The sequence below is a fragment of the Pinus tabuliformis genome, chromosome 2_2 (assembly GCF_031772625.1).
Source record: "Pinus tabuliformis cultivar Carrire ecotype Pingquan chromosome 2_2, CPIR1, whole genome shotgun sequence".
NCBI lineage: Eukaryota > Viridiplantae > Streptophyta > Pinopsida > Pinales > Pinaceae > Pinus > Pinus tabuliformis.
In genome coordinates, this window is record NC_142300.1 from 513,495,289 (window position 1) to 513,520,861 (window position 25,573).

Sequence of the window (25,573 nt, forward strand, 5' to 3'; positions counted from 1 at the left end):
CATTATCACTGTACATACCATTTTATTTCAGTTTCATTGCAAGTGTGTGCTGGGATCTTTTCTTCAGTCTGGGGCCCGAAGTGAAGGCTATAATTCTGAAGAAAGGTTTCAGTTTTGCATTCAGTTTGTCGAGTCAGGTTTTTAGTCATTTTCGTTTCCTAATTGAGTCAGTTTGAGTCAAGTTAGAGTCAATAAATGAGTCAAGAGTCTTGTGTTAATTTGTCAAAATAATGGACTCCATAGCCCAACGGACGAAGGCATTGTCTATCTCTCCTAGAGATCTGTTATTCTTGGCACCTCCAAGGAGCTACCATCCCCATTGGAGCTAATGTTAGAGTTGGTCTCGTCATCCCTCCATCAGCGATCAAAATTTCTCTTTTGCATTTCATTTTTAGGTGTCTCGCTCGATTCACTCAGTTGCATTCCGCTAGGGGCATGCCATAATCTGACGGGAGGGTCTTGTTATTCATTACCCCTCATGCCTTGCCCTGCTAGCTCAGGTCTGTTCATCAAAAGAAACCTTTTAAAGTCACTTACAGTCCTGTTTTAGTCTTTTGATCAGTAAGAGTCATTTCAGTCACTAGGTCTAGGGTTTCACAAATTGTGTCTTCAAAGTGTTCAATAATGCCAGCAGGGAGGTTTTATTTCACGAAATTTTTATTGTCATATGGATGGATTATGACTTTTCTTCAAAACTTTGTTTTGAAGAAAATTCGTCATTTCGTTTTGTAATAAATTGCCATGTAATTTTCAAAAAAAATTCAGTTGTTGAAATCTCTAGGCGCAGTCCTGGTATTCCTTTGTCAAGGCATGCCACTATCCTTGCAAAAATAGCCAAAAGATTCATTATTCAAGTTAGATAATCAAAGAAGAAACAAAAGAACAGGGTTTGTATTAAAGTGAAAAAGTGCCAAAAACTAAAACATTACAAAGATGGGTTTTTGAGAACCAAAAATCAAAGCCATGTCTTTATAAAGATATTTATGTGTGTATAATGTCATTTGCATCCAAGAAGATCAAGGAAAGTCAAAATTAGTGGTGAGAAGGTGATTTTCAAAGCCAAGACTATGTTTATTTGGCTGCGCGGTGCACATAGGTTGCGCGACATATTGGGCCTCCTGCCACAATGCTTTTCTCCACTGGTGCAACGCATCCACGAGGCGCGGCGCACTAGTCTTGCGCACGGCGCACAAAACCTCCAAGACAAAAAATCATTGTGGCTTCAATAAAAATCAAACCCATCATTCCATTAGACATGTTCATTGCTTGAAACATCCATTGCTATGCCAAGAGGTCAAAGGATATCGACTTAAGGGTTAGAGGAGCGAATTTTGTGTTTGAAGGGCCGAGACTGTGCATTGAAGGGCCGCGCAGCGCATTGGAGGAGGTCGTGGCACACACAGGCCACGTGGTGCATTGGGCACAAATTCTCAGTGTAAAATTCCACTGTCATAGTGCATCCAGGAGGCGCAGCGCACTAGGTTTGTGGATGGCGCACAGAGCCTACAGGCCAGTTTTATACCGCTTCTGTCATCAAAACTCACAAAAATGCCATTTTTCTGCTCCAAGTAAGTTCAAGTGTGCTTCTATTGAATTTAACTTGTCTTGGGTGTTGTTTGGAGGGAGAATTCAAAGGTTTCAAAGTTTGAAAATATAAACCCTATGTGTATATCAAAAGCTGCCCCTTTGGGGTTTTAAATTTGGTGTTTTCAAATTATGATGGTAGTGCCAACTCTCCTTTCCCACCAGTGATTTTTTTCCATGCTCTAACCATCCAAACCACTCATATTCGAGCTTCCCATTTTCCTTATTCTACAATCATATCAATCCCTATCATAATTCTGCCTCTCCTATATCATTCCCATATCATTCCCCAAATCCCTGCATCCCTAAAAGTGATTGTTTGCACGTTTCTTCACTTAACAAATTCCATCATCTGCTTTTCCCATTGTCCCATATTCCTCACAATCCCATTTCCCTTTGGCAGATTCGGCATTTGAAAGCACATCACCTATTTCGCTTTGTCAAACCAATCAAACATACACATTGCAACACCATGACAGAGATAGATTCATCATATGAGCAAGAATATGAGCAAGACAGTGACTCAACCACTGAGCTTAATGTGCCAAGAAGGCCTCGAAAAGGTGGTAAACATGTCAGAGAAGAGCCTACTTCCTTAACTCAATTGCAAGCCTGTCTGCTTGCAATGACATGCTTTTAGCAAATGTCATGTTTTCAATATTGTGAGATGATTTCTCAAATCCAGCATCATTAGGAGTTAGTTCGATTGTTTGTTTTACATTTTCATGATAGTCATGTTACGCTTTCTGGAGTAAACTTCACCTTGACACCAGAAACCATCTCTCAGGCCACCGGGATACCGAATATAGGGGAAGAGTGGAGAAAGAGGTAGCAGCTAGATAGATCATATTATGAACCTTACATCAGGCCTAGCTATTTGAGGCAGCTCAGGAGAGTATTCCCATTTCAATTTCTAAAGGAATCTTATGCGTCGTTGATGAGACTCATTATCAGATACTTCAGTTGTGAAGGTCGCTTCTCACGCCTCTATGCATACCATATCAGGATATTGATGCATTTCACGAGAGTGAGGTTGATGAACATTCCATATTTCATGTTCCGAAACATCGAGAGGATGACTACTCTTGTGCAGAAGAAGACTGTTGAACAACAGTACAATAACATTTACAACTATGCACTCATCAAAATTTTGGTGGTTCATCAGCTTGGATTACAGGGCATCACTTGGGATGATTTCATCTCCCGTGAGTTTTTCAGAGCTTCACAGGGACCTTCAAAGGTTGGGCATGAGACAGGTGGACCTTCTCATCAACATGAAGGCCATGATCCACACATTTTACTATCTCAGTTTGCATTACTTATCAGAAGGGCGCCAGGAAACTGTTTGCGGTAGCAAAGCGAGTGTTATCTCCACCCGGTGTGGAAGGGGCCTCGCTTCTGACATCAACATCACTGGTACAAGACAAAGGGAAGAGGCCAATGCAGGATGAGGGGCCTTCAAGTGAGCGGGACTTTATTCTTATTCAGGATGGCGATACAGACATGGGCCCACAAAATTCACATCTTAGAGAGATCATCGACGAGCAAAAAATAGAGATCAAAGCCTTATCCCTTGACTTGGAGAGGGCTAAGTGGACTATGAAATACTTGGAACAGAGGAACAAACAGCTTGAGATTAGCAAGCAATCATGGAGTTGCAAAACATCCACGAGAATCGCCAAGCTGCACAAAGGAGGAGGATTGATCTCACTTCATTGGAGCAAGAGATTAATGATGATCGGGAGTCTTGGCTCGAAAGAATAAACATCCACTTGGAGAGACTACTAGAAAAGGCTAATAGGGATAAGGCATTGTTGAGACACATCGTTTTCCATTACAGGGCGCGAAATATGAGTTCCAAGGCACGAATAAGGAATCTAAAGGCAAAATTGAAGAAGGCGACAAAGAAACAAAAGAGGCAAAAGGAGCATGATCATCTTCAAATATTGGCTGAAGCCTCTTCAGCCTAGGATGAAACTTGATAGAGAAGGTCCAACCCAAATTTCAAGGAATTTGGAGAAAATTTTGCCAATTTTGAAATTTTTGGGTTACAAAACAGGTTTTTTTGCCCAACGCATAGCGCCACTTGGTGAATGCTTATAATTGGGAGATCTCCAGGAGGAAAACTTTACATTTTTGGATTTGTCATCAAAATTTATGTATTCTCATGGATTACCTAAGGATTTCATCAAGTTCTCAGTTTCCTTCAAAAACAGCCTAAAAATGACCTTTCTGCCACCTTTTGCACCCATAGGAAGCAGTCTTGGGAGATTGAAGTTTTGGAGGGGCAAATGACATCCAAATTCAAAAATTCCACTTGAGTTGGAAAGTAGACAGGTAGGGATTTCCAAAAAGCTATCTTGGGCTCAATTTGGACTTAACAAAGTGCCTCAAACTCAGCTCCAAAGTTGTGCTATGCATACAGGTTTCAGGCGCGGTGCATAGAGGATTTTTGCATATTTTTCACTCAGCAGCTTAGAAATTCGCCCAGTTTTGACTAGTTTTACTTTTTGATGTAATTATTGATCTATATTGATGTAACTTGATGACTATGATGAAATTTTGGCACATATTTACTTGTTCTAGAAGATTCATTCACTAAAAAGTAAAAATTTAAAGAATGAATCAGTTTCTTATCATATAGAGGCAAGTTGTTTGATTGCCTAGATTTCAGTGCTTTGTTTATAATTGGTTGAAACAGCTCCTAGAATGATGAGATCGATCCCTAGAGGCAAGGGAATGGGTAGGGATAGTCTATATCATGTATTTTCTGAGTCATTTTCAGGGTTGGACACTTGGGATTGCTGGGCACATCATTGTACATTCTATCTCTACATTTTTGGCTAAGGAAAGACCAGGGTTTTGGAGCACTTGTTTGTATCCATGTGGCTCTCTGTTTTAATGGTGTTTTTCTCTATGTAATTGTAAGTTCATTGATGTTTATGTGTATCATTTTCCCTTCTCTTTGCTTATGAAATTAAACAAATGAGTGATTAAGGTAGAATTCACTGGACTGTTGTGCTCTACTTTGAAATTTTGTTTAATTTTCAATATTTTCATCTATTTGAGGAGGATTCTTGAGATTCTCTTGCCCTCCTTGGCTCCTCACTGGTCTAATCCATCCATTCACTCAATCTAAAGCATAAAAACAATTTCCTTCCTTGCCCCAATCAAAACTCTGCAAAAATTTGACCTCATCCCCAGACCCAAAAATTGCCTTTCCCTTTTTCGAACAAAAAATCTCCAAAAACTCAAATCAATCCTTGAACTTCATACCTAGCCTAAGATTAGTTCTTAAATTGGTCATCTTAAGCCCCATCTGATTATCCTTTGCTGAGATTGACCCGGAGAGAGCCCTCTCCTGTCCTCATAGGGCTAGCTACGAGGCTGAGCGTGGTTTGATGTGGACCCAGAATCTTACCTTTTGAGCCTGAGGTAAACCTAGGCTCTAACACCTTCAAAATCTATAAATTCATCTTTATTTAGTACCACCTCATCTATTATTTTCATTACACTTCATTCCACAAAATCATTCATCCGCAATCTTCCTCTTCAGCCCAAAGTTCTATTTCGATCTCCAAATACTCCAAGTTCATTTTCTAGCATTTTGAACTCATTAGTAAGCCCTTCAAACTCAACTGTAAGACCTTCAGGTTCATCTTCAAGTGCTACCACTTTACCTCCTAGCCAGTCCAGAATCTTAGCCATGGCTGCCAGATATGCTCCTTTGACCTAACCAGCTCAAGTACATGCCATGCCCCAAAACTACCAAATAAAAGTCTTTCAGTTTGATGGTACTGGTCAATATACTGCACAACATGTAAATAAAATGAATGACTACTTTGAATTACATGAAATTGATGAAGAAGATGTACAAATGAGATTATTTTCATAAACACTAGCATGAGATGTCAAGAAATGGTTTTAAGGTTTACCTACTGGTCATATTGTTGATTTACCTGTTTTCCATAGATTGTTTATCAATATATGGGAAAGGAAGAAAAATTATTTACAAATATTATCTGAGTATGAAAACATTATAAGAGATCATAATGAATTTGTTCAAGACTATTGTACTAGGTTTAATGGTATTTACAATGCAATCCCTACAAATATTAAACCACCACCAGACTTGGAACTAATTAAATTTCCTGATGGTTTTGACACTGATATGTCTTACCAATTGAGAGAAAGAAATCCTCCAACTTTGGAACAAATGCAAAGTGATGCAGTTAGTGTAGAGGCTAACTTGTTGGCTAAAAGAGCTAGAATGAGGAGTGAGAGGAGAGTTACCATTAAGGAGGAACCATCCACTTTAGATGTTAAGATATATACTTTGGCTAAAAGCTTAGAAACGTTAGTGGATAGATTAGAAATTATGGAAAGAAAACCACAATGGGATAATCAATAATAAGGGCCTCAAATAAGAAATCCAAAATTTATGAAGAATCCCAACACTGGTAAGCCTAGAGAAGGGCCACTTGATCAATAGATTAGACCACCTTTCCAAGAAAATATGCTGAAATTTCTCACCAAAATGAAGAAGATGAAGACACTCAGATTAACTTAATGGGAATAAATGATGGTAATACTATTTTTCTTACCCAAGAAGAACATGAATTATGCATGTTACAACAATTACAGTTACAATCTGGAGAGTCCTTTGAATATAAACAAGGTTATGAATTTTCCATTAATGAGTTCATAAGCAATATAACCTTAGGAGTAAGAAAAACAAAGAAGTCCCTACTAATAAAACTATCCAAACTCGGACCAAGAAAATAGTGGGAGCTCCTGCAGCCAAAGTGATACAAATTCTCTCTAGTGAAACCCAAAAAGCTTTCGCTCCAAAAATTACAGCCAGTCCAAAAAATGTAGACATTAGAGATACTGCTTCAGCTGATATTAAAAAATAAGCTACTGTTAAAACTTAAAAGGACACTGAAACTTCAAATGTTATTCAAATTTCAACTACTTCTCAAACTGTTCCAATTTTTTTTTTGAAAATAATAAAACAATGGACACCCAAACAGAAACTGAATTACCAACTGAAGATAAGAAAGAAAAAACTACACAAGCTCCAATTCCCAAGGAGGAATTCATTCATTTAGGCAAAACATAGACTCCATTTAATATCCAAACTGAAATTTCCAAATTGAAAATATCAGTTCCTTTAACAAAATCGATAAGAAATGATTCCTACAAAGCCCAAATCATTGAAACACTGAATATAGATTAAGGAGAACACTCTGTTAATATGAATGATGACCAACCAGATTTAATATTTGGCCCTGAAGTAAATGGAAAACATGAACAAAGTGGTGTTCCTCTGTTCTACATTAGCTTGACTATTCATGATCAAATCTTACACAATGTTATGTTAGATTCAGGAGCATCCCACAATCTAATGCCAAAAGTAATCATGGAAACATTGGATTTAGATATAACCAGACCATACAAATACCTTTTCTCTATTGACTCTAGTAAATTCAAATGCCTAGGCCTAATAAAAGACTTTTGTCTCACTCTAGTTCAATACCCAGGTAAGAGTATTGTCATGGATATTGTAGTTGCTAATATCCCTCCAAAGTATGGAATGCTATTGTCTCACTCATGGGGAGAAAAATTGTAGGGATCTCTACAGTTAGAAATGTCTTATGCCACAATTTCAGTATTTGGTCAACCCAAAAATTATAGAGAAACTTTAATGAAATACATGGTCAGTAGTACATATAAACCTCAAAACTATCCTATTTATTCTATACAATCTAGTATGGATTCTTTCATTTTATGTAATTCAGACATTGAAAAGGACAATAACACAGTTATCAAACAAGAACGTAAAGAACCTGACAGTGAAAATATATTTCATGAATCTAGGTGGCACTTAGACTTTGATGGTTCAGTGAACATATTAGGAGCAGGTGCAGGAGTTTGGATTCATAATATGGAAAATAATCATTCTGAAGGTCATGCCTTCAGATTAAACTTTAAATGCACAAACAACATGGTAATGTATGAAGCTTTAATCTTAGGATTGAAAATTGTGAGAAACCTTGGAGCCAAGAGAGTTTCTATGATGGGAGACTCTGAATTGATCATAAAACAAATTAGAGGAGAGTATTTTGTGAATAATCCCAGACTTAGCCAATACAAAGAAACTGTTTTAGATCTGATTAAAGAACTTCTTGAAATTGATTTTGATGTCATTCCTAGGAAACAGAACATGCAAGCTCACAGTTTGGCTACTTTTTCTAGCACTTGCAGATTACCTTTTCAGCCCATTCACCAGTACACTGTAAAGGTAAGACATAGACTTGTTATACCTGATAATCTGAAGTATTGGCAGATTTTTTCACAAGATTCTCAAATCTATGATTTTATGAGTGCTAAGGGAGAATTCCATAAATGTAACATAGATACTGATTGTACAGTAGATGACATCATAGATGGTGAGATATATACAAATGATGCAAATAAGCCCACTAAATTCACTAAAGTAGAAATAGATAACTCAGAAAAAGTAGAAATAGAAGAAATAACTAATGATGATTCTGAGATTTTAAACCTTAAAAATAAATTTTTGCCTAAGGGATTAGTCCCATTAGAAGATTTGTTTGATTCAAATGATGTAGCTAGAAAACCAAAGATGGAGCCTTCAAGATCAAACATAGAAGAATGCAACCTAGGAACAGAAGAAAAACCTAAGCTTATTAAACTATCCAAAGCATTACCTCCAGCTGAAAAGCTGAAATACATAAGTTTGTTTAAAGAATTTCAAGATGTCTTTGTCTGGAGTTATGAAGACCTCAAGTCTTATGACACCAACATTATTCGACATAAAATACCCATCAAAGAATATTAGAAACCCTTCAAACAAAATCTTAGGAGAATTAATCCAGTTCTTATGCCATTGATTGAAAAAGAAGTAAAAAGGATGTATGAGGCAAAAATCATAGCACCTATTAGATATTCAGATTGGGTCTCTAATTTAGTCACCACTAGAAAGAAAATAGGAGAAATTAGACTCTATGTTGATTTCAAAAACTTGAACAAAGTATCACTGAAAGATAACTATCCCCTCCCTAAAATGGACCACATTCTCCAGACAGTGGTAGGATCATCCAAAATTTCATTACTTGATGGATTCTCTGGACACAACCAAATATTTTTTCAACCAAAAGATCAAGCAAAGACTTCATTTACCACTCCCTGGGGTACTTTCATGTATTTGAAGATGCCTTTTGGATTGACAAATGCTGGAGCAACATTCCAAGGAGAAATGAACATAGATTTTGCAAAACAAATCCATGACTTTTTAGTCGTTTACCAAGATGATATCACAGTGTTTTCCAAATCAGATAATGAACATCTATATCATTTGAGAAGAGTTTTTATTAAATGTATAAAATTTGGCATTTCTTTGAATCCCAAAATACACTTTTGGGGCTAGAATAAGGTAAACTCTTAGGACACATAATTTCAAAAGAGGGCATTATAATTAATCTAGCTAGAATAGAGGCAATCCTAAACATCAATTGTGGAGTACTAAAAAGGTATGTTTTTAATGATCATTTCAGTGGCTTTTCAGTAGGACTTATGAATCTTTTACATCATGAATATGGAAAACAATAGAGAATTGTGATAAAATATGTGGAATTAGTATGCAAGACTTATCCGCTGATAGTTGTCATTCTCCTGTGCAGGAAAGGGTAAAAACGAGGAGCTGTTGTTCCAAAGAAGAAGATAAGAACAGGGTAACTGTTGTCCCTTTGTCGAAGGACCGAGTGCAAACGAGGCAAAGCAGGCTGAAGCAAACCGGTCCGGAAAAGGTGGAGAAGGCACCAGCTCGGCGGAGGAGAAAAGAAGTGATTAAGGATTAACAGTTTGGCGAGTCCCTCAGGATCTTCGATCGTGAGGGATCACTACTTTATTTATCTTATCACTTAGACATCTTCGCCGTTACTCTTATATAAAGGGATGGCATTGTTAGTCTGAAAAGGAGTGCTTTTTTATGTAACTTCTTGTTAAGGGTTGAACTTTGCTCATCGAGTCTCGTTGAACTTGGCTCATTGTATTTTCTATTTTATGCATTAATATAAACTTGGTGATTATCTTATCTTTGCGCCTGGATTAACTTAAAGCGGTGTACCCTTGAGGCTAAGGGCCCAGACCCGGAGGACACTTGCTTCTGTATCACTACGATTTGATTTCTGCGTGGTTTGCTTATCATCGCTAGTTGGTAATCTAATATGATTTACAAGTTACATCACATGCTCTGTTAAGATTTGTTCGTTAATGTTCTTTCTATTGACTCTGCATTATATTATCAATACTTTCAGAGTGGATGCAATCTTATTAGACTTAATCGTACATTGTTATCATTGTGTTATGGAGCTTCTATGCTGATTATGTGTGTTAAGGAAATTATCTGAAAGGTGTGTTCTTTATGATTCAGGGTTCATGCTGTTCCATTTTGAAACACAGTTGTAATTCCTGTCGATGATTAGTGTTAAATCAGATTACTTCTTCAGAGTGTTATGTGTGCATGATTTTCACAAGTTGTTCCATAATTAGTAGTTAATGTTGTTCCATTAGTTGGTTGCTTGATTTTCTTGGAGAATGAAATATTGGAGTTTTGGATTACAATGAGTGCATTTGAGTTGATAAGATAAAGTTTGATTATTACTCACGAGGTTCAATTGTAGCGATTGTTGTTCCATTTCAGAGTTGCTGTTCCATTTTAAGCATTGTTGTTCCATTCTAGATTTGTTGTTCAATTTCCTGTTTGCCGTTCCATTTTTATCTGCCATTTCATTTACTCGCATTTGGTGTGAGAGATGACCTGTGGCTGTAGTGAGCCTCTGCATTTACTGCCTTGCTCCCAGACCCGTGGTCCATGCTCTAGTTTCCTTTTCATCAGTTTCCAAAGGGATGGACTACTACTGTTGAACCCTTGACTGATAAAGTTGCTTAACTTTAAGAGTGTGTGCTTTAGTCATTTGAAGGAACTTAGTCATAGACAAGCATTAGTTTACTCTTGTGTTTTTGTAGGACGTTGTACTACTAGCATTACTCTGACAAATAGCCTCAGATTGAGTCACTCTTTGAAATAACCAAACGCTCCCGGATTGACATATTAATGTGAGGTAATTAGAGGTGAAAGAGACCCTTTTTATAGCTCTACATTTTGGCGTCGTTGCCGGGGAAAGAGTGTAGCCATTTGTCTTTTTCAGAGTAGTGTACGAACCTGCTAGGAAAGAGTTGGATCTTAAAAATAAAAGGTAAGAACCTGCGTACGGAGAATGTAAAAGCCCTTCTCCATTGTCCGCTTTCCTAACATATTTTCTCTTGTTTTAATTGAATAGAATTTAGCAGTTCATTTGAGTGCATGACTAAGCAGAAAAAACCAAAAAAGAATATCAAGCTTCCATCCAAACCTGAAAAAGCTAAGGGACTGGTGACCCTTGGCCGAACAACTTTCATAGACGAAATCTATAAGAAAACAGAATCTCAGCCATCAGTAGGTCCTAGGAAAATCATTTCTAAGCAACCTATTAGTTCCCTTTAGGCCACAGGATCACCATATGTAGCCTTTGCTGAGGTGCATAGTCAAACTGAAGAGCAGGACTTTCAGGAAATTGAAAATTCTACTCCAGAACTATTGCAGGAAGGGAATTTCAGTAACTTTTGTGAAGGAGAAGGAGAAATAGGGGAAACTGAGGAACGAAAATCCCCCATTGGAACAGATCAGCCATTAAACAACCCAGATAAGGGGAGCACTGTGAAAATCATTGTTGAGGGAATTCAATCTCCTTAGACATCAGGTATTCCTCTTATCCCAGATAAAGGAAGTGTCATTAAAACTATCCCTGCTAAAATCGTTCCCTCTCAACCTAGGAATACCCTCCTAGATATCCCAGAAGGTTATTGGCATATACTCGATCCTATGGCTCAGAATCAGCCAAATACTCAAACATCTACATTACAATATCCTATAGTGGATTCTGCAGCAAATGCACCCATGAAAGCTATCCCTCTTCAACATATCCCAACCTTTCACGGTCTCACATCAGAAGATCCGGATGCATTTTTATTCGAATTTGATGTGTTGTGTAGGGGATATCATTACACCACCAATCCCCAGAAATTGAAATTATTCCCCTCGACATTAAAGGGGGCTGCTCTAGGATGGTTTATGGGGCTAGGTGGTGGGGTCATCAACAATTGGGATCAGATAAAAGAATCCTTCATAAAAAAATATCAGGATTATTGTAGGTCTAGAGAATTGAAAGACGAAATATTTCAAATGACAGCTAAACCAAACGAGACATTAGAAGAATATGTGGAACGTTTTCAATATAATTTACAAATATCTCCTTATGCATCACTACCTTTACCTGATAATGTATTAAAAAATGCATTGATAAGGGGCATGAAGGAACAGTGGATCGAAACATTAAACATCATGGGAAAAGGGGATATTTATCAAGAGAATTTTGCCGACATTATTGATTTATGCATCAGGAGTTCAAGAGGTAGCACAAGAATAAAACCGGCAGAATATGATCGGTTTGCAAGAGACAATAAGATAGCAACAGAAGGAGTAACGCGTGTGGAGATTGGAAATTTATTAGAAAATTTTAAAACTGATATTCTAGGGAAACTAACTACACAACTTGATATTATGCAGGCCAAACAGAAGCAGATGGAGGCAGAATAGAATTTGGCAATCTTCTGCCCCCGATGCAGAAAAAAAAACATAGTCACAAGGAGTGTCCACTGGATACAGTCCAAACATGGGCCATCTGTACAAACGATCATCTTACGGAAAGCTGCCCCTCTCTTCCTAGATTAAAAGAAGTATACAAGGAAGCAGAGGAAGAACCAGAATCAGTGTACTTGATCAACCAGCGCCGCCAGTGGCAACAAAGACAATCTGGTATGTTTTAAGACCCAATCTCTTCTTTTCAGCCTCCACAATATAATGCTCAACAATATAATATGTGGCAAAATCAGCCCCCACTCCCATTTTCAAATTGGTCACCACCACTGTTTCCTTCTTCGAACCCATGGCTGAATCATCCAAATCAATCTAGTTGGCCGAATTTCCCTTATAATTCACCATATTGGAAAAATAGCCCATATCCTCCGCAATGGACTCCCCCTACTTCACAAGGTTCATCCTGGTAGACAAACTGGCAAAGATTGATGCAACAGCCAGTAGGAACTATTCCACTCCCTCAACCTACTCTGCCAGCTCTACAACAAAATCCCCAGTCTAATTTGAGACTGCAACTCCCAGCCCAACCCAACCCCAATCCAAATAACAAACCGGTCCAATCTCTCCAAATCATAGAATCAACAGAAATAGGACCTGACCTGCGAGAGTGTAATGATCTTCAATTACGATCTGGACGTATCATCGAAAATGAGGGAGATAAAACAATTCATAATGAAGATCAGTTAGTAAGAGAACATTAGTTGCAACAAGAGGATGCAAATAATCAACAGTCTCATAATCAAGCAACCACATCCTCTCCCCCATTCCCAGAACGATTAGTCATACCTCGACCTTTACAATATCCTGACTTTGACATTCTAGGGGAATTACAAAATTTGTACATAAAAATCCCGTTCCTCCAAGCCATTCAAGATATTCCTATATATGCAAAAACTATTAAATAATTGTGTATAAAGAAACCAAGGAGGAATATAACAACTAATCCAAGAGTCCAAGTAGTTGGTACTTTATCTGATCTCTTATCTGGGAAAGAAACACCCATCAAATATGAAGACCCAGGAAATCGAATTGTAACTGTTCAAATTTACGGTCAGACCTTGTGCAATGCCTTAGTTGATATAGGAGCTGAAATCAATATTTTAACAACCACCACCTGTCAAAAACTCGACATTACATATGTAGAACCTACCTCTACTTTGTTAGAATTGGCTGACCAATCTGTGATTAGACCAGAAGGTACTCTACACGATGTCATGGTCTCTGTAGATTCCTGGGAATATCCGACCGACTTCCTGATAATTAATCCAAAAACCCGACTTGATGGACACCCGCTAATCCTAGGTAGGCCTTGGCTTGCCACCGCTGATGCTTACATTGGTTGCCGGCAAGGAAATATGACCATAACTAAAGGACCCAATATTAAGAATTTGGTTCTATACCCTCCAGCGCAGCCAAGTCTCACAATAATTAAAACTAACAAGTATTATGTATCATACCTTACTGATAACATTAGATCTCCATTGAATTTGCAAGAGGCACTTGATTTTAAAGACCAAGCAGAAGATGATGCCATTAACAATTTCATTAGTCAAACCGAAGCTGAATCCTGCACACAATGTCACATGATAGAAGCAGCATTTGATAATGAATTAGAGGAAGAACCTCTGAAAGTCACACATGATCAAACAATACCTATTACTTCTGTCGCAAATAGTAAAATTGTGGAAACTGAACCAGGCAAAACTTTAATTATCAACGCCAACATCACATCCGAACAAGAAACTAAGCTCATCCATTTATTAAGAAAATACCAACAGGAATTTGCATGGGATTACCCTGATATGCAAGGAATCGACCCATATTTGTGTACACACCACATTTATATAGAAAAAGGTGCTAGACCTGTCCATCAACTGCATAGAAGACTTAATCCTCATTTAAAGGATGTGGTGAAAGCGGAACTTCAGAAACTCTTAGATGTTAATTTTATTTATCCTATTTCTGACAGTAAATGGGTCTCTCCGCTTGTGGTTGTACCAAAAAGGAATGGGAAATGGAGAATTTGTGTGGATTACAGGGAACTCAATAAAGCAACACAGAAAGACCACTTTCCACTCCCATTCATAGACCAAGTGCTAGATACTTTGGTAGGAAACAAATTCTTTTCCTTCCTGGATGGCTTCAGTGGATACAATCAGATTCAGATTTCTCCTGAAGACCGGGACAAAAAAACTTTCACTTGTCCTTGGGGGACATTTTCCTACCGAGTTCTACCTTTTGGCCTATGTAATTCTCCCGCCACATTCCAAAGGGCTATCCTTAGCATTTTTGTAGATTTAATAAATGATGGACTTGAGGTGTATATGGATGACTTTACACCCTATGGAGATGATTTTGATCCAGCGCTAAATACCCAAGAAAAAGTCATACAACGCTGTATAGCTACCAGGTTTTGCTTAAGTCACGAAAAATGTTACATGATGATGATTGAAGGACTTATTCTGGGACACTATGTCTCAGTAGCTGGCATTCAGGTAGACCCAGCCAAAATCCAAATACTCTTGCTTATTCCCACTCCTACTACTCAAACAGAGGTACGCAGATTTCTTAGATTTTCTGGATATTATAGACGATTTATAGAACATTATTCACACATTGTTGCACCTTTATATGCACTAACTGGTAACGTTGATTTTATTTGTACAGAAAAATGTGAACGTGCTTTCAAGGATTTAAAGAAGCTTGTATCCACCGCCCCAGTCCTGCGAGGACCTAACTGGGATCTGCCATTTCAGATATCAGTTGATGTCTCAGATACAGCCATTGGCGCAGTCCTTGGGGAGGAAGAGGACAGAAAACCATATGCTATCTATTACATCAGCAAAAATTTATCCCCTACTGAATTAAATTACACTGTTACTGAAAAGGAATTCTTAGCTATAATACATGCTGTCAATAAATTTAGACATTATATTACAGGCTATCCTGTTATTTTGTATATGGATCATTCCGCCATAAAATAGTTAGCAAATAAGCCTGTCACAAATGCCAGAATAACCAGATGGTTTATTTTATTGCAGGAATTCGATATCACAATCAAGGACCGGCCTGGCAAAGAGAACCCTATAGCTGATTTTCTCTCAAGAATGCCAAAGCCAGTTGATGCAGCAACAGTTGAAGATCAATTTCCCGATGAACATCTGTTTGCTGATGTTGTTCGAACACCCTGGTATGCCGATGTTGCCAATTACCTTGCAGTAGGTAAACTACCAAAACACTTAACCCCTAATGAACGAAAACAGATTGTTCAGAAGAGTACTCGATTCTCCTGGATTGTGGGCTATTTGTTTCATACAGGGGTAGACATGCATATCAGGAGATTTGTTCGAGAAGATGAAATATTTGACATCCTAAAAGCCTGTCACGATGGACCATGTGGGGGACACTTCGCTGAGCGTAGAATGGGACACAAAGTATTACAAACAGGATATTACTGGCCGACGATTTTCAGAGATGCAAAGAAATTTGTCCAACCCTGTGATAGCTGCCTGCGAGCAGGATGTCCTGGTCAAGCTGACGAGATGCCTCTCAAACCTTAGTTAGTCATCACACCATTCGAGCGATGGGCTCTTGATTTTGTTGAACCCATCAACCCCTCATCAAATCAAAGAACATATATCTTGGTGGCAACATAATATGTCACCAAGTGGGTTGAAGTAGAAGTATTGCCAAGAGCCACAGAGGACTCTGTTATACAGTTCCTCTTCCATCTATTTGTACGTTATGGCCTTCCAAGGAAAATAATCACAGACGGAGGACAACAATTTGCTGGCAATAGATTAGCAGCAACACTTAATAATTATCATGTCCAACACAAAATTACTACTCCATATCACCCACAGGCGAACGGACAAGTAGAAAGCAGTAATAAGATAATAGAATCAATCCTAACAAAAACCATTGCGTCACATAGGCATGATTGGGTTGCCCGACTACCTGAAGCACTCTGGACCTATCGAACAACATGGAGAAGTACCACTGGTTACTCACCTTATCAATTAGTGTTTGGAAAATAACCCATTTTCCCTATAGAGTTTGAAATCCAAACATTACGAACAGCACAAGAAGTTGGCTTAGATCTAACTGAGGCACAGATTAATCGACTACAATAGATCAATGAATTGGACGAAATTAGGCTTTCCGCACTACAAAATACAACATTGATTCAACAGCAGCGAGCTAAATGGCATGATGCCCTCATCAAAAACAAAGTCTTCCATGAGGGAGACTGGACCCTATTATATGACTCTCGGTTTCAAGATTTCCCTAGGAAACTCCAGACTCGTTGGTTAGGACCATACGAAATCCAAAAGGTACATGACAATGGGACAATCACTTTAACCACCATTGACGGTTCTGGATATACCTTCAAAGTGAATGGCCACCGAGTTCGTCTCTATCATAAACCACTCACTCAGGAATCCTTCTGCCAATAGCTACGCAGAGACACTGATATGGAGATTTTAGGAGAGGAAGAGAAATCTTCCTCACTTGTAATTCATTAAAGGAATTCATTTCTTTTCACAATTTGTACATAATTTCTTTTCTTCAAACTTATTTGTGCATACATAGATTTCAATTTTTCTACTGTTCCTGAAATGAATGGCATTTGCATGTTTCTGTTGTTCCTTTTTAAAAGGAACAACACTTTTTGATTTTCTGCTATTCCTTTTCAAAAGGAACAACACTTTTGATTTTCTACTATTCCTTTTCAAAAGGAACAACACTTTTGATTTTCTGTTGTTCCTTTTCAAAAGGAACAGCACTTTTGATTTTCTGCTGTTCCTTTTCAAAAGGAACAACACTTTTGATTTTCTGCTGTTCCTTTTCAAAAGGAACAACACTTTTGATTTTCTGCTGTTCCTTTTCAAAAGGAACAACACTTTTGATTTTCTGCTGTTCCTTTTCAAAAGGAACAACACTTTTGATTTTCTGTTGTTCCTTTCAAAAGGAACATCTCTTTTTGATTTTCCGTTGTTCCTTTTCAAAAGGAACAACACTTTTTGATTTTCCGCTGTTCCTTTTCAAAAGGAACAACACTTTTTGATTTTCTGTTGTTCCTTTTCAAAAGGAACAACACTTTTTGATTTTCTGCTGTTCCTTTTCAAAAGGAACAACACTTCTTGATTTTCTGTTGTTCCTTTTCAAAAGGAACAACACTTCTTGATTTTCTGCTATTCCTTTTCAAAAGGAACCGCACTTTTGATTTTTGCTGTTCCTTTTCCAAAGGAACGACGTTCGCTTGTCTTGTTGTTCCTTTTCTAAAAAGAACATCATTTTTATTTTTGTTGTTCCTTTTTCAAAAGGAACGGAATTTGCACTTTTGAAACCTATGCTCCTTTATTGTTCTCTCTTTTGTGAAACAACTAACCTCTTGCTGGTCCAAGTGAGGATGCTTCTTGGCCCTATTCTTTCAAAGTCTGTTAGAGACAAGCGATGCACTTATGCAATGAATACAAAATCACAACATACTGAAATCAGGCAATTATAAATCGCTATCTTTATAAGGCTATGTATTGGTAAGAGGACAGAAGGAAGGATATACTTATCTTTTGTTGTCATTGTCTTATTAAATTTGCCCTGATTGGTTATCTTTATCATGCCATTTTTTTTTCCTTTTGATTTTTGTTTAGGAATAAGAGCAAAGGGTTTATATCCTCCTATTGAGATGATAATACTTCTTCCACCATTCCTACTCTTAAGGAGTGTTGAACCACCCTTTGTGGATATATAAGGAAAAGTGCTTTACGAAAAAAAAGAGAAAGAAAAAGCAAATGAATTATAAATTGTCAAATGCAGGATAGGGGGTCTCATCAAGAGCCAGCCTACCATGATCATGAGGATGGAAGCAAAGTGGCATTCCCACTATGGCCACCACACCAGGGATATGGTCCAAAAGGTATAGCAAATAAACAAACCTTGGAACAGGAGGTCTCATCACGAGCCGGTCTGCCCACTCTTCACCCCCTCCTCGTGAATGGCATTATGGCTAACTGGTTATCAAGCCAGCATAATGGCCTACACTTTGACATCACATTCCTTAATATGCACATAAAGGATCATGGTTCCCGGGGTGAAATAAACAACTCTGCCAAGGTTATGGACACCTGTCGGCAGCAGAGCACTGTTAATGGTATCGAAGTCACCTTAATTACACCAATAGGTAGGATACCAATACTCTTTTGTTTCTTATATCCTAGGCACTAATCATGCATTACCTCTCGACTTATATACCGCATGAACATTTATGACACCAATCATGGCAAAGGAGGTGACAATGACCACTTGAGGTTTGGCAAGTACGACAGACGTCCTATCCCCCGCCGTCACATCATATCACAGCAGCCTCTTACGTAATATGCGATCTAACTTTACGCCTCGATTTCGGCAATCGGTTGTTTTTCTAAACATGGCATATTTTCATATGTTGTTCCTTTATGACTTGGTTACAGATCAGGGGCCACTCCTTTCTTTGATGGCTGGGGTAGCCTATCGCATTGTCGAGGGGAGGTTCACCTCATGATTCCCTAGGTTATGTGTCAGCTCACTATTCGGGAAAGATAGCGTACCAGGAAATGGCACGGTTTAACAACATGACATTTCTATTTTTTTTATACAAGTTGTTGTTCATAAGTCATTTCTGCTGCATACTCTGTGTCTTTTCTAAATCCGACGATTACTACCCTCTTTGTGTTTCAAACAGCACAAGAAGTTGCTGTTCCATTGAGAATCCACAGTGAAACCATGGGAGGCAGGGCAGTTCGAAGCGAACCACAGAAGTTGACAGTCTCCACTGCTGCTCGGGAGATCTTGGAAAGAGCAAGGTGGCTGACTTATCTCAGTCACCTGAAGGAATCCAATGAAACAGTGGCGATGGAATTTCTGCAGAACCTGCAGGAGGATCACTCCACGATGCGGGGGAAGTGGATAGTAGTCATCGATGATATAATTGCAGAAGTCTCGGGACTACCAGCCACCGGACCTGTATGGACATTAAAGAAGGAAAGACTCCAGAAAATCATGGAAATTTTCCAGGATGAAGGCCAGAGCTTAACAATTAAAGGGAAGGGAGTCCTTCCAGCAACGCTAGGAGAACCCTGGGCAGAATTAGTGAGAACAGTGCAAAGCTACATCACCTGCGAGGGGAGAAAAGACGTGGTAAGGCCACGACACCTTAAACTCTTAACTGTTTTAAAGCAGAAATGCTCTGTAAACCTTCCTGCACTTTTGAATTCTTTACTCCATGACGCCGCACGAAGCCTGAAAAAGGCATGGCATGTAGAGTCAGTTGTCAGCCACCATGGATTAATCTGACTAATAGTTAGTCATAGCCTCACCCAGCAGCAAAGCAGCTAGAAAGAATTAATCGCAATAATTGAGGGGATAGCGACATCACCTTCCCCAAAATGTAAACATACTCTAAGCACACCAGAACGTCCGGAAAAACACAGAGAATTAAGAAAACAAAAACATGTTGCAAGCACATCCGAACGACCAGAAACACGCCAGGAATCAACAAAGTGTAAGCATGATACTGATACACTGGAACAGCCAGAGAAACGCAGAAAATCAGTCCGGTTGGCCTGGATAAGGCTGGAGAAACTCCAGGAAAGCACCAGCCAACCAGTGGTAATTGAGGACGAACAACCCTCACAACCAGAAATAGAAGATGAACAAGTTGAAGGAGAAAAGGAAGGAGAGGCCAAGGAGGCTGAGCAATCCAAAGAGGAAAATGATGAAGTAGCTGAGCATTCGGAAACAGAAGCCGAGCCTCCTGAGACAGAAGCCGAGCCCCCTGAGACAGAAGTTGAGCATCCTGAGATAGAAGCCGAGCATCCTGAAATGGAAATTGAGCTTCCTGAGGCAGAAGATGGACAATCCAGGCAGGAGGAGGAAATGGGACAGCAGGTAGGTAGTCCACCACAGGACCCAGTGGGAGAAGAGGAATTGGCTGCAATCTTGGCCAATATGGGTGAGTATGGCCAACCTTCCACTCCATCATACCTCCGCGACAAACCCCAGGAAGAAGATGCACCTAAAAAACCACATGCAGAAGAGGCAGAGAAAGGAAATCTACCTGTTCATGATGAAAAAGAGATAGGAGACACTGAGAGGGAACAATCTGTTCCCACGGCACCAGAAGAAATTCCAGAGGAAGTGAGGATAGAAAGCGAAGCCACAGAACCCATTAGGGTTCTTACCCCAGAACAGCCAGCACAAAAGAGTGAAGAAATACCCCAGGAGAAAGATCCAGGGACTAGTCGTGGCCCAGAACGCAGCAAAAAGCCTGCTGTTCCTTCTAATAAAACATTGGAAATTAGAGAATTACGAAAGGAACAATGGACGTTATTGAGCATAATAGCCCAGCTCCACCAGCAGATTAGGATCTTGAAAGCGAGTAGAGGACAAGGAAGACCGTCGGGAAGAAAAAGATGACCACTGCAGTAAGAAACCGCAGGATAAAAATGGCGGAGGACTAAAAATCGCTCTGTTGATCAAAACCCTGCTCAAAATCCAACTGATGTTCCAAATGAAGCTGAAGGCCCAGCTGCTGTTCCAAATGAAGCTGAAGGCCCAGCTGCTATTCCAATTGAAGCTGAAGGCCCAGCTACTGTTCCGAAGGAAGCTGAAGGTCCGGCTGCTGTTCCGAAGGATGCTGAGGGACAGACTGTTGTTCCATTCAAAAAGGAACAACTGCCAACCGGTATTCATGTTAAAAGAGAAAAGGATAACAAGGAGATTCAAACAGAGGCACCACCCTCAAGGGTGATAAGGGTTATGAACTTGAAACAACGCAATAAGAAAGTTCAGGTAAAACTCCTGGCCTCCACTGATGCATGGAAAAGAGATCCAAAGACGAGAACCCTGCAAAAGGGATTGAAACAGGCTCAACAAGAAATGGAGAAGCTTAGAGAGCAAACAGTCCCTCGTGAGAAGTATGAAGAACTCCAACAGCAACTAAGGAACGTCAATCAATCCGAAAGCCAGGCCTTTGAAGGGTGGCAAAAGGAACAGGAGAAAGTTGCAAAGGTAACCCGTAGGCTAGATACTGTTATCAAACATATGGATACCTTGTGCTCTTTATACAATGACGTTTTAGCATGTAGGGCCCCTGCCAAAAACTATGCTTTGTGTTTATTGGAACGATACTTAAAATTAAAGATAAAGGTTGTTAAAGCAGGTGCCCCGATATAAATTAACACTGTTAATGACTTTATAGATTGTTGTAAACATTATGGGGTGAAGGTCCAAATATTTCTATGTGAATTCTATTTGCATAACCTCGTACTAGACCAGGAGACTGAGTTGAACCCTGGCCCTTTTGTTGGGGACATTCAATTGCAAGCATTCATCTCATTCGGGGTTAATCAGATTAAATGGCTCAAAACCTATAACACTTTCTAGAGACAGGAAAATGGCCTAGACTTGTGGGTAAGGGCTAAGCCTAGGGACCCAATACAGCTATGGAAAGCACATAGAAACCTTATGAGAAATCCGGGTGTTATCGAAATATTAGGACCCATGCACGAGGCACTCATTCGAAAAAGTTTAGAATATTTTATTTCTATCAAAAACCTCGCCATTGATGCAGCCAAATTCTGGTACTGAACCTCTAATCCAAACATCCAGGTCAGGGAGCCATTTAAGTATGAGGATTTTCAATTAGCTGCCAATTGTTTGAACCTCTATGGTGAAAGCATTTTGAGGGCAGGGCCATCCTAGTTAGGATAAAGATTCTACAGTCCAATTATCTGGCACCCTGCACCCGGATATCAAGCCCTATATGAGATGCCTGAGGGTCAAACAGGCCAGTTCTTTGACTACCTAGTCGCTCACCATGGCTGTAGGCCTCCGCATGAGATTCCTTCTCTAGCCTATTCTCTCACTGCTTTGCATGTCAACTACAACGTTTTCATGGGGGCATGAAACAAGGTAAGCAGGGGGGTGTGTGGAGTACTAAAAAGCTATGTTTTTAATGATCATTTCAGTGGCTTTTCAGTAGGACTTATGAATCTTTTACATCATGAATATGGAAAACAATAGAGAATTGTGATAAAATATGTGGAATTAGTATGCAAGACTTATCCGCTGATAGTTGTCATTCTCCTGTGCAGGAAAGGGTAAAAACGAGGAGCTGTTGTTCCAAAGAAGAAGATAAGAACAGGGTAACTGCTGTCCCTTTGTCGAAGGACCGAGTGCAAACGAGGCAAAGCAGGCTGAAGCAAATCGGTTCGGAAAAGGTGGAGAAGGCACCAGCTCGGCGGAGGAGAAAAGAAGTGATTAAGGATTAACAGTTTGGTGAATCCCTCAGGATCTTCGATCCTGAGGGATCGCTGCTTTATTTATCTTATCGCTTAGACATCTTCGCCATTACTCTTATATAAAGGGACGACATTGTTAGTCTGAAAAGGAGAGCTTTTTTATGTAACTTCTTGTTAAGGGTTGAACTTTTCTCATCGAGTCTCGTTGAACTTGGCTCATTGTATTTTTTTTTTTATGCATTAATATAAACTTGGTGATTATCTTATCTTTGCGCCTGGATTAACTTAAAGCGGTGTACCCTTGAGGCTAAGGGCTCGGCCCTGGAGGACACTTACTTCTGTATCACTACGATTTGATTTCTACGTGGTTTGATTATCATCGCTAGTCGGTAATCTGATATGCTTTACAAGTTACATCACATGCTCTGTTAAGATTTGTTCGTTAATGTTCTTTCTATTGACTCTGCATTATATTATCAATACTTTCAGAGTGGATGCAATCTTATTAGACTTAATCAAACATTGTTATCATTGTGTTATGGAGCTTCTATGCTGAGTATGTGTGTTAAGGAAATTATCTGAAAGGTGTGTTCTTTATGATTCAGGGTTCATGCTGTTCCATTTTGAAACACAGTTGTAATTCCTGTCGATGATTAGTGTTAAATCAGATTACTTCTTCAAAGTGTTATGTTTGTATGATTTTCACATGTTGTTCCATAATTAGTAGTTAATGATTTTCCATTAGTTGGTTGCGTGGTTTGCTTGGAGAATGAAAGATTTGAGTTTTGGATTACAATGAGTGCATTTGAGTTGATAAGATAAAGTTTGATTATTACTCGTGAGGTTCAATTGTAGTGATTGCTGTTCCATTTTAAGCATTGCTATCCCATTCTAGATTTGTTGTTCAATTTCCTGTTTATCGTTCCATTTTTATCTGCCATTTCATTTACTCGCATTTGGTGTGAGAGGCGACCTGTGGATGTAGTGAGCCTCTGCATTTACTGCCTTGCTCCCAGACCCGTGGTCCATGCTCTAGTTTCCTTTTCATCAGTTTCCAAAGGGATGGACTACTGCTGTCGAACCCTTGACTGATAAAGTTGCTTAACATTAAGAGTGTGTGCTTTAGTCATTTGAAGGAACTTAGTCATAGACAAGCATTAGTTTACTCTTGTGTTTTTGTAGGACGCTGTACTACTAGAATTACTCTGACAAATAGCCTCAGATTGAGTCACTCTTTGAAATAACCAAACGCTCCCGGATTGACATATTAATTTGAGGTAATTAGAGGTGAAAGAGACCCTTTTTATAGCTCTACATCAATCACCCTAGAAACATTAAAGAATTGCAATCATTCTTAGGTAAAATAAATTTTCTTAGAAGATTCATTTCTAACGTAGCATAACTAATCAGAGAATTGAATAACATGTTAAAGAAAGAATCAACACTTAAGTGGACAGTAGAGGCTAAGTATTCTTTTGAGGTAATCAAAGAAGCCCTTACTAAAACACGTGTCCTCATAAGTCCTGATTTCAAAAAACATTTTATAATTTTTTTTTTTGCTTCAAAACATACTATTGCAACAATCTTGTTGCAAAAGAAAAGGTTATGAGCAACCTATTGCATTCTTCAGCAAATCTTTGAGAGATGCTACACTAAAGTATAATATAATGGAAAAACAAGCTCTTGCTTTAGTAAAAGCCATAAAGGATTTTAGAGTGTACATTTTATACTCACACATTATTGCATAAGTTCGAAATTCAGTAGTAAAGGACATTCTAACACATAATGGGCCTGAGGGAAAGAGAGCCAAATGGATTTCCACTATTTTGGAATATGATATTGAAATAAAGCCCACAAAACTAATCAAAGGCCAAGGTTTAACCAAACTCATGGCTAAATCGAACTGTCAGGCCTTAGATATAAATTTCATTGGTGCTTTAGATGACTAGGAAGAGATGGCAACTCCATAGATCAGTGAAGTTTTTTTAGATTCACCTTATTATACATATATCATATTTGTTTACTAAGTTTACAAGCTCCTCCTGGTTTATCTAGAACTATAGGTAGATTCTTGAAAATGAAATAAATGAAATATTGTATCATAGACAATACTTTATTTTGGAAAGATAATGGTGGCATTTTGTTAAATTGTTTATTAAAAGATGAAGCTGAAAAATTTATGCAAGAATTTCATGCAGGAGATTGAGGAGGACACCTATATTGGAAAAAAACTACTGATAACATTTTAAGGGCCGGGTTTTACTGGCCCACCCTTTTTGCAGATGTCAGAAAATATGTGACTTCCTGTCACAAGTGCCAAATATTTGAAGGCAAGAAGAAACTCTTACCATTACCCCTCAAACCCATCTCCATAGAAATACCATTTCAGCAATGGGGTCTAGACTTCATTGGTGAAATTCACCCATCCTCCTCAGCCCAACATAAATGGATTTTGACAACCATTGACTACTTTACTAAATGCATAGAAGCCATCCATTCTAGACAAGCCACAAATTCTGTCATCATCTCATTCCTTGAAAACAATATCCTTTCAATATTTGGATGACCACAAAATCTCATTACTGATAATGAAACTGCTTTCAAATCCAAGAAAATGGTAAACTTTTGTAACCAATACCACATTACCCTTGGCCATCCCACAACCTATTACCCTCAAGGAAATGGGCTTGCAGAATCCTTGTTAGAAGACAATAAGAAGATAGGGAACAAAAGGTTGGTTAATGCCTTATGGGCAGACAAACTAACTACAAAGAATTCCATTGGTACATCTCCTTATCAACTAATATATGGAATGGATGTTGTTATTCCATCCTCTTTAGGAATACCAGTGATGAAAATGATTCAAGAGTTGTAGGTAGAATCCAATGATATCCAAAGGAGGATAAATCAAATAATACATTTG